The sequence below is a fragment of the Lolium perenne genome, chromosome 6 (genome assembly GCF_019359855.2).
Source record: "Lolium perenne isolate Kyuss_39 chromosome 6, Kyuss_2.0, whole genome shotgun sequence".
Taxonomy (NCBI): Eukaryota; Viridiplantae; Streptophyta; class Magnoliopsida; order Poales; family Poaceae; genus Lolium; species Lolium perenne.
In genome coordinates this window covers 113,838,024-113,848,205 of record NC_067249.2, presented here as the reverse complement: position 1 = coordinate 113,848,205, position 10,182 = coordinate 113,838,024, and positions in this window count along the sequence as shown.

The window sequence follows — 10,182 nt, the reverse complement described above, 5'->3', positions numbered from 1 at the left end:
GTCAAAAGGCAATTTAGGGCTATTTTTTGGGGATTTTTTTTTGGAAAATTTTCTAGGGACGAAATCGAGTGGGTGGAAGGTCAAATCCGCGGTAACCAAGAGCTGCTGATACCATATGATGAGGTCTAAGACCCCGTGTGTGGCCCGATCTCGTGGATTGACTTCGAAACCAAGAGGGGAGATGGGAAAACGCGAGGAACACGAAGAACACGAGGAACTCCGAGACTCACGCACGCACACCAACCCGATACACCCGATACTTACCCCCGTGGCTCGATGGACCACGCCAATAGAATCACCCGGAAGAGGCACGCGGCAGAATTCCCGGTGAGAGATTGGTGTTGGAGAAAAGAGATTGGTGAGGGAGAGAGAGTAGCTTGTACTAGAATCTCACTCAACAATATCCAAATCAACAACAAGGATGGCCTTGATTACAGAGGGATGATACCCAAGGGAGACTAAGCTCAAAGGTAGGTTTGAGTTCAAAACAAGTCTAAAGAGGTCTAGGGGCGTCCTGGGTGCTTATATAGTCTTACAAGGCGTCATGGGCCGAAAAGGTACAAGTGAAACGGTTCGGGTCGAAAAAGGTGACTTAAGTCGTGCAGGCCGGTCAGGGGGCCGGTCAGACCGGGCCTGTGACCGGGCAGGCCGGTTTCAGACCGGGCCTGGGACCGGGCGGCGACCGGACGAGGCTCCGAGTCCCCTGGATGGCGACCGGATGGCACGAGCGGAAACTCTGGTTTCGGACCGGGTGGCCCGGTCAGGAGGCCGGTCAGACCGGGCTGTGGACCGGGTGACCCGGTCAGGAGGCCGGTCAGACCGGGTTCTGGACCGGCCGGCCATCTTCTCTTCCTTGCGCTCTTCGGGCGACTTCCGGTCCAGCTCCAGGTCCATCTTCGCGTCCAGCTGCTCCTCTCCTCCTCTTGACCATGGTGTGTCCTCCTCTTCGTGCTCTTGATGCTCCTTGTACCTAATGACACATAACACGTCGGCATGAGGTAGCAATCCATCCAAAGGGGTACCAAGATCAAGGGTGGTGAGGAGCGAGTTCACCTCATCATGGAGAGCCTTGACTCGGGCTCGTGTCATCGGTCCACTTGGGGGACTTGTTGGTCTTGGTGTGGAGGTGACCGAAGGCCACCCCGCATCAAAACTAACGGCAGCCGTCGATATGGCCCTAGCCGGGAGGCAACTTGAGGTTGAATACGTGGGAAATTAAGGTGGAGTCTCGAGATAGGACAACCACCATGACAAAGAACCAGAGGAGGATGCTGCAACGCGCACATCTAAAATACGTGCGCACGGCGTAAACGATCGGGCCTATCTCCGATGGGGCAACTAATGCTGCCAGTTCTCGTCGTGGCGCAGTCACCCGTCCGATTCTATTCCTTAATGTAGGCATTGCCTCCATCGTCGTGGTCTCAGCTCCAGGCAGCCCATCAGCCTAGCAGCCGAGATCGTGAAAGAGCCAGGGGAAGGAGGGCACGGCGCCTACATCCATCGCATGGACGGAGTACGGAGTAGGAGCTTGGGTTGATCAATCGATTCTAGCTTGTTTATATAGGGCCAAGGATTATTTGGAAGGCAAGAGGGCGAGCAAGTCCAAGTTCGTAAGCACCACGTCTTGGTATCCAACTCGTATACGCTCCTAGACATACTTGCTTCTTTTGTATATTGATTGTCCAAAACAGATTGAATCGTGTCCTGTTTGGATTTCAACCCGGACTGCTTGGATCAACCGCGACGGATGAAACAAAAATTAGCTAGACGTACGAAATGGACCAAAACGGACCAAACGTAGGAAACACTTCTCCCTTTATTATTAGGTATAGATAGATACGTTTGAGACGTATCAAGCATCCCCAAGCTTAGTTCCTACTCGTCCTCGAGTAGGTAAACGATAATAAAGATAATTTCTGAAGTGACATGCTATCATAATCTTGATCAATACTTTTGTAAAGCACATGAGATGAATGTAGAGATTCGAGGCAGTGGTAAATACAATGAGTAAACAACTGAATCATATAGCAAAGACTTTTCATGAATAGTACTTTCAAGACAAGCATCAATAAGACTTGCATAAGAGTTAACTCATAAAGCAATAAATTCTTAGTAGAAAGCTTTGAAGCAACACAAAGGAAGATATAAGTTTCAGCGGTTGCTTTCAACTTCAACATGTATATCTCATGGATAATTGTCAACATAAAGCAATATAACAAGTGCAATAGGTAAACATGTAAGAATCAATGCACAGTTGACACAAGTGTTTGCTTCTAAGATGGAAGGAAGTAGGTAAACTGACTCAACATAAAGTAAAAGAAAGGCCCTTCGCAGAGGGAAGCATGGATTACTATTTTTGTGCTAGAGCTTTTATTTTGGAAACATAGAAACAATTTTGTCAACGGTAGTAATAAAGCATATGTGTTATGTATAAGATATCCTATAAGTTGCAAGACTCATGCATAGATTACCAATAGTGCTCGCACCTTGTCCTAATTAGCTTGGATTTACATGGATTATCATTGCATAGCATATGTTTTAACCAAGTGTCACAAAGGGGTACCTCTATGTCGCCTGTACAAAGGTCTAAGGAGAAATCTCGCATTGGATTTCTCGCTTTTGATTATTCTCAACTTAGACATCCATACCGGGACAACATAGACAACAGATAATGGACTCCTCTTTAATGCATAAGCATTCAACAACGAATAATATTCTCATAAGAGATTGAGGATTAGTGTCCAAACTGAAACTTCCACCATGGATCATGGCTTTAGTTAGCGGCCCAATGTTCTTCTCTAACAATATGCATACTCAAACCATTTGATCATGATAAATCACCCTTACTTCAGACAAGACGAACATGCATAGCAACTCACATGATATTCAACAAAGGTAATAGTTGATGGCGTCCCCAGAAACATGGTTACCGCTCAACAAGCAACTTATTAAGAAATAAGATACATAAGTACATATTCAATATCACAATAGTTTTTAAGCTATCTTCCCATGAGCTATATATTGCAAAGACAAAGAATAGATTTTTAAAGGTAGCACTCACGTAATTTACTTTGGAATGGCGGAGAAATATCATGTAGTAGGTAGTTATGGTGGACACAAATGGAATAGTTTTTGGCTCAAGGATTTTGGATGCACGAGAAGTGTTCCCTCTCAATACAAGGCTTAGGCTAGCATGGTTGTTTGAAGCAAACACAAGTATGTACCGGTACAGCAAAACTTACATAAGAACATATTGCAAGCATTATAAGACTCTACATTGTCTTCCTTGTTGTTCAAACACCTTACCAGAAAATATCTAGACTCTAGAGAGACCAATCATGCAAACCAAATTTTAACAAGCTCTATGTAGTTCTTCATTAATAGGTGCAAAGTATATGATGCAAGAGCTTAAACATGATCTATATGAGCACAACAATTGCCAAGTATCAAATTATTCAAGACATTATACCATTTACCACATGTAGCATTTTCCGTTTCCAACCATATAACAATTAACGAATTAGTTTCAACCTTCGCCATGAACATTAAGAGTAAAGCTAAGAACATATGTGTTGATATGCAACAGCGGAGCGTGTCTCTCTCCCACACAATGAATGCTAGGATGCAATTTTATTCTAACAAAACAAAAACAAAAGCAAACAGACGCTCCAAGTAAAGCACATAAGATGTGACGGAATAAAAATATAGTTTCACTAGAGGTGACCTGATAATTTGTCGATGAAGAAGGGGATGCCTTGGGCATCCCCAAGCTTAGATGCTTGAGTCTTCTTGAAATATTCAGGGATGAACCACGATGGCATCCCCAAGCTTAGAGCTTTCACTCTCCTTGATCATATTGTATCATCCTCCTCTCTTGAGCCTTGAAAACTTCCTCCACACCAAACTCGAAACAAACTCATTAGAGGGTTAGTGCATAATCAAAAATTCACATGTTCAGAGGTGACATAATCATTCTTTAACACTTCTGGACATTGCACAAAGCTACTGAAAGTTAATGGAATAAAGAAATCCATCAAACATAGCAAAACAGGCAATGCGAAATAAAAGGCAGAATCTGTCAAAACAGAACAATCTGTAAAGATGAATTTTTCTGGGGCACTAAAATTGCTCATATAAAAATGCTCAAATTGAATGAAAGTTGCATACATATCTGAGGACCACTCACGTATATTGGCAGATTTTTCTGAGTTACCTACAGAGAATACTACTCAAATTCGTGACAGAAAGAAATCTGTTTCTGCGCAGTAATCCAAATCTAGTATGAACCTTACTATCAAAGACTTTACTTGGCACAACAATGCAATAAAATAAAGATAAGGAGAGGTTGCTACAGTAGTAACAACTTCCAAGACTCAAATATAAAATAAAAGTGCAGAAGTAAAATCATGGGTTGTCTCCCATAAGCGCTTTTCTTTAACGCCTTTCAGCTAGGCGCAGAAAGTGTGTATCAAGTGTTATCAAGAGATGAAGCATCAACATTCTTACAAGGTGTGTCGGGAGTTTCCTCAACAATGCATTGTATCTTATCTATGTAAGTTTCAGAGGCTCCTTTTTCATTACTCTTAGGCTCGCTATTCTCATCAAACAAATATTCAGGAACAATCCAATCAAAATTCTTTTCTAGTGCCTCGCACATTCCTAAGAGCTTGCAAGGTATTGATGTTTTAATATCCCCCTCATAATTAGCTTTATTAGTGTACTTTTGTCTATCTCTTTCCATCTTTTCAAGAGTACTAGCAAAGTTGGTATAAGAGCCAAGCATCTTATATTTAGTAAAGACTTTTCTATCTTCTCTTGCTACATCACCAAATTCTTTAAGAAGGGTTTCTAAGACAAAATCTTTCTTTTCTCCTTCTTCCATATCACAGAGTGTAACAAACATATGTTGCATTACGGGGTTGAGATTAACAAATCTAGCTTCTAACATGCGTACTAAAGAAGCAACATCAATTTCATAAGTAGGAGCAAGTTCTACCAAGTGTCTATCTTCAAAATCTTCAACCGTACTAATATGAGTGAAAAAATCTTCTATATTGTCTTTTCCAATGATAGACCCTCGTCCTACAGGTACATCTTTAAGAGTGAACTTAGGAGGAAACATGATGAAATAAGTAAAGTAAATGCAAGTAACTATTTTTTTTGTGTTTTTAATATAGAGAACGCAAACAAGATAGTAAATAAAGTAAAAGCAAGTAACTAATTTTTTTGTATTTTTGATATAATGAGCAAACAAAGCAGTAAATAAAATAAAGCAAGACAAAAAACAAAGTAAAGAGATTGGAAGTGGAGACTCCCCTTGCAGCGTGTCTTGATCTCCCCGGCAACGGCGCCAGAAAAATGTGCTTGATACGCGTTGATATGGATATCCAGGCCTGGTACACTAGGACATCCATTGATACGAGGATTTAGTCTAAGGTTGTACCATTATTATTGTATCGTAGCATTGGTATTAGGAAATAATGTAGCCAGGTCATGTGGTGGGCCAAATTAGGGTTTTAATAGAGTCTATTTGACTTGGGCCTATCCAAGTCAAATTAGGTTAGGCCCAATAAGGGCTGGCCGGCCACCCCACCCCTCATATAAGGTGGAGGTGCGGCTAGGGTTTGGGTAGTCTAGATTGAATCCAGAATATGTAGAACTTTTGAGTTCATACTATCATCGTCCCTATGGGATCGGCGTGCGTGACGGTGTCTTGGACGTTCGTCCGGTTATCTAATAAAGATATGAGAGTTCTTGAGTTGTCAAGGGTAATCATGTGTGCTTGGGTATCCTTGAATCTGTCAAGGGAGTTCAAGATCTATCGGTCCTATGGATCATCAAGGTGTGATGTAGCCCCGGTCACCGACGTCGCTACACCAAGACCAACAAGTCCCCCAAGTGGACCGATGACACGAGCCCGAGTCAAAGCACTACATGATGAGGTGAACTCGCTCCTCACCACCCTTGATCTTGGTACACCTTTGGATGGATTGCTACCTCATGCCGACGTGTTATGTGTCATTAGGTACAAGGAGCATCAAGGTCACCAAGAGGAGGATACGCCATGGTCAAAGGGAGGAGAGGAGCAGCTGGACAAGAAGATGGACATGAAGATGGACGTGGAGCTGGACAGGAAGTCGCCCGAAGAGCGCAAGGAAGAGAAGACGGACGGCCGGTCCAGAACCCGGTCGACCGGCTCCACGACCGGACCACCCGGTCCACAGCCCGGTCTGACCGGCCTCCTGACCGGGCCGCCCGGTCAGCAACCGGAAATTGCGCTCGTGACATCCGGGCGCCATCCAGGGGACTTGGAGCCTCGTCCGGTCGCCGCCCGGTCCCAGGCCCGGTTGCCGCCCGGTCGACCGGCCCCCTGACCGGCCGGCCCGGTCACAGCCCGGCTCGACCGGCCTCCTGACCGGCCTGCACGACTTAAGTTATCTTTTCGGCCCGAACTTACCTTTTCGGCCTGTGACGCCTTGTAAGACTATAAATACCCCCAGGACGCCCCTTTAGCTCGTTAGACTTGTTTTGAACTCAAACCTAAATTTGAGCTTAGTCTCCCTTGGGTATCATCCCTCTGTAATCAAGGCACCTTGGTTGTTGATTTGGAACTTGTTGAGTGAGATTCTAGTACAAGATACTCTCTCTCCCTCACCAAGCTCTTCTTCTCCAATCCCAATCTCTCCCCGGGGAATTCTACCGCGTGTCTCTTCCTCGGAGATTCTATTGGCGTGGTCCATCGAGCCACGGAGGTAAGCATCGGGTGTATCGGGGTGTGTGTGTGCGTGAGTCTCGGAGTTCCTCGTGTTCATCGCCGTGTTCTTCGTGTTCCTCGCGTTTTCCCATCTTCCCCCTCGGTTTCGAAGTCAATCCGCGAGATCGGGCCACACACGGGGTCTTAGACCTCATCATATGGTATCAGCAGCTCTTGGTTACCGCGGATTTGACCTCCCACCCACCCGATTTCGTTCCTAGAAAATTTTCCAAAAAATCCCCAAAAATAGCCCTAAATTGCCTCTTGACCGATCTGTGATTTGGTTGCGTTTTGAGTGGTTTTGGTCCGTGGATCTGGTGTTGTTGTGCTTGATCTACTATTTCCCCAACTTTTAGCCTCCAATTCCATCGTTTCCCCTCGATTTGGTCGATTTGGCTTGGTTTTCGTGAAGAACAGGAGAGAGAAAGTTCATCCCGCGAAATCCGGTTGAGCAGCCGGTCAACCGGGCCCACGACCGGCCGAGCCGGCCCAGAACCCGGTCAACCGGGCGGCAAACCGGGCAAGCCGGTCCAGAACCCGGTCCAACCGGGCCTCCGACCGGGCGACGCAACGCCCCCTCCGACCTCGACATCCGGCGATCTCCACCACCACCACCACCACCACCACCACCACCATCATCGCAGGTATAACTTGCAGGTCACCTTGTAACCCCTCTTCCTTTTGCGATCTATCCCATCGAGCATTGCTTGTTTTAGTGTTGCGAGACATTGCACGTGGCCCCGCATTGTGAGGTGTGTGTGTCGCGTTGAGTAAGGCACCCAAGCAAACACTCGTGTGGCAAGATAGCAAAAGCGAGGCTAACGCTAACATAGTGCGTCAAAAAGCCACAAAAACACAAAAAGAGTGCGAGTAGCACCATACATCCATACATCCATACATCCATACGCCCATACATACAAAGTGTCCACGTGCCACCAAAGATACAAACGAGTGCAAGTGCCGCCATACACAAAAGAGAAAAAGCTGTTAAGCAAAGAGAGATAGGAGAAGAGAGGCCACGTGTGAATCTTGTTGTCTCTTCATTTGCAACCAAAGCTTTGGCTCTCCTTGTGTTAGTGTGACACCGAGCACTTATACATACACTTTTCCGCTCACTTTTGGTTGCACTAACCCCATTTATCTCGTGTGTGTGTTCCACATCTTTTTCCGTGTTTATAGTGATCTTCACATTGACATTTGGATTTTTGGACTTTACCCACTTTTAACAACATACTCGATCTTGGATTTGTCTTTTGGCTTTCCACAACACTCGCCTAACACCATATTTGCTAGCTTTTGCGTGTGGTTTTGCGTGTGTTCCCGATACACTTGATCTTGCTTTCGGTTTGGTGGATTGCCTCAATACTATCTTACCGTGGTAAGAGTGCGAGGTAGTCTCCTTCCACTAACATACACAACATAGTTCTTGTCTTTGCATCATGGATAGGAACGGAGATACCAATAGGGATGAAGAGATCCTTCGCAACACCGAGAGGTTGGCTACTCAACACAACCTATGGACGCAACGACAAGAGTTCAAGGAGCAACTCTCCCTCTTCGAGACGCGCATCGATGAGCAATACAATGAAGTGGCTCACAACTTCTCCACCGTGAACCACGACTTGGCCCTTCTTCGTGAAGCTACGGACAACTTGAATGGCCAAATGGCGGCCAATGATGCCAACATGGAGCGGCGCATGGATAGCCTCGAGCGCGCCATCACCAACTTGGGTCGCCATCGTCGACACCGCTCTACTTCCTCTTCATCAAGCTCTTCCTCAAGGCATGAAGACCATTACTCTCATGGTGGCATTTCGTCCCCAAGCTCTTCTTCAAGGCATGAAGACCATCATCGACCTCATCGCTCACATGCTCGTCATGAAGACTCCCGCTCCAACTCTAGGCGTGGAGAAATACATCGCCATGCTCGTCCACATGAGCGTCCTCCACAAGCTCAAGACCTTCCACAAGATCGTCACCAAGTGGATCGCCATGCTCACCATGGGCGTGATGGCCGTCCCCAAGACCAAGATCCTCAAGATCCACCTCGGCGAGATCTTCGTCGCCACCCTCACCATGATCAACGTGGACGAGGAGAACTACACCATGATCAAGATGAGAGACCCAACATTGAGCATCGTCCTCAACCGCGACAAGATCTTCAACCACATCCTCACCGTGAACCAAGTGAAGCAAGTGTTCAACTCCAACGCCAACCCAATGCTATGGTTGGCCATAGAAGACCTCCTATTCCACCTATAGCCGCAAGAGTTGACGGCGCCCCTCCTCGTAGAAGAAACTTGGAGGATGAAGAGAACATGTATGGCAAGCTCAAGTTCAACATGCCCAAGTTCAAAGGTGAAGACGACGCCGAAGCATACCTCTCATGGGCACTCAAGGTGGACAAGATCTTCCGCATCCACAACTACTCCGGTGCCAAGAAAGTGGCTATGGCATCACTCGAGTTTGAAGACTACGCCAACACTTGGTGGGAGCAAGTCCTCACTCTTCGCGAAGAAAAGGGTGAACCTCCAATTGACACTTGGGAAGATATGAAGAAGGAGATGCATGCTCATTTTGTCCCCGCACACTACATGACCGACCTCTTCAACAAGCTCCAAAAGTTGAAGCAAGGCACCAAGACCGTTGAGGAGTTCTACAAGGAGATGGAGCTCACTATGATGCGAGCAAACATCCAAGAGTCCGAAGAGCAAACCATTGCTCGTTTCTTCAATGGCCTCTCTTACCCCATCAAGAGGATCGTCGAGTTCCAACCCTACTCCAACATGGTTGAGTTAGTCCACCAAGCATCGAAGGCCGAGCGCCAAGTGATTGAGGATATCAAGTACTCCAAGGCCAAGACCTACTTCACCTCCAAGTTCGCAACATCGACTCCCCCTACTACATCAACTCCTCAAGCTACAAGTGCCAAGGCCGACGCATCCTCTACACCATCCAAGAGACCGACTATCCAAAGTCGCATGAAGCAAACGGTCTCCTCCACCGCATCCTCTAAGGCATCCACGGGACCCTCTAGTGTCACTTGCTTCAAGTGTGGCACCCAAGGTCACAAATCGTTTGAGTGCAAGAACGCCAAGGTCATGATCACTATGGAGAATGGTGACATCGAGACTCTTGATGAAGATGAATATGAAGCCCTTGTGCAAGCCGCCGTGGCAAGTGAAGAAGCCTATGAACAAGAAAGTGGAGAAGATCCTCTCTTATGTGAGCATGACCCAAGTCCCTCACTTGTGGTCACAAGGGTGCTAACCACACAACCTCATGATATGGAAGAACAACGGTGCAACATCTTCCAAACCCGTGCCGGAATTGGTGGCAAGTCTATCAAGGTCATCATCGATGGTGGAAGTTGCCACAACCTTGCGAGCACCGAGTTGTGTGAGAAGCTCCACCTCACTCTCCGCAAG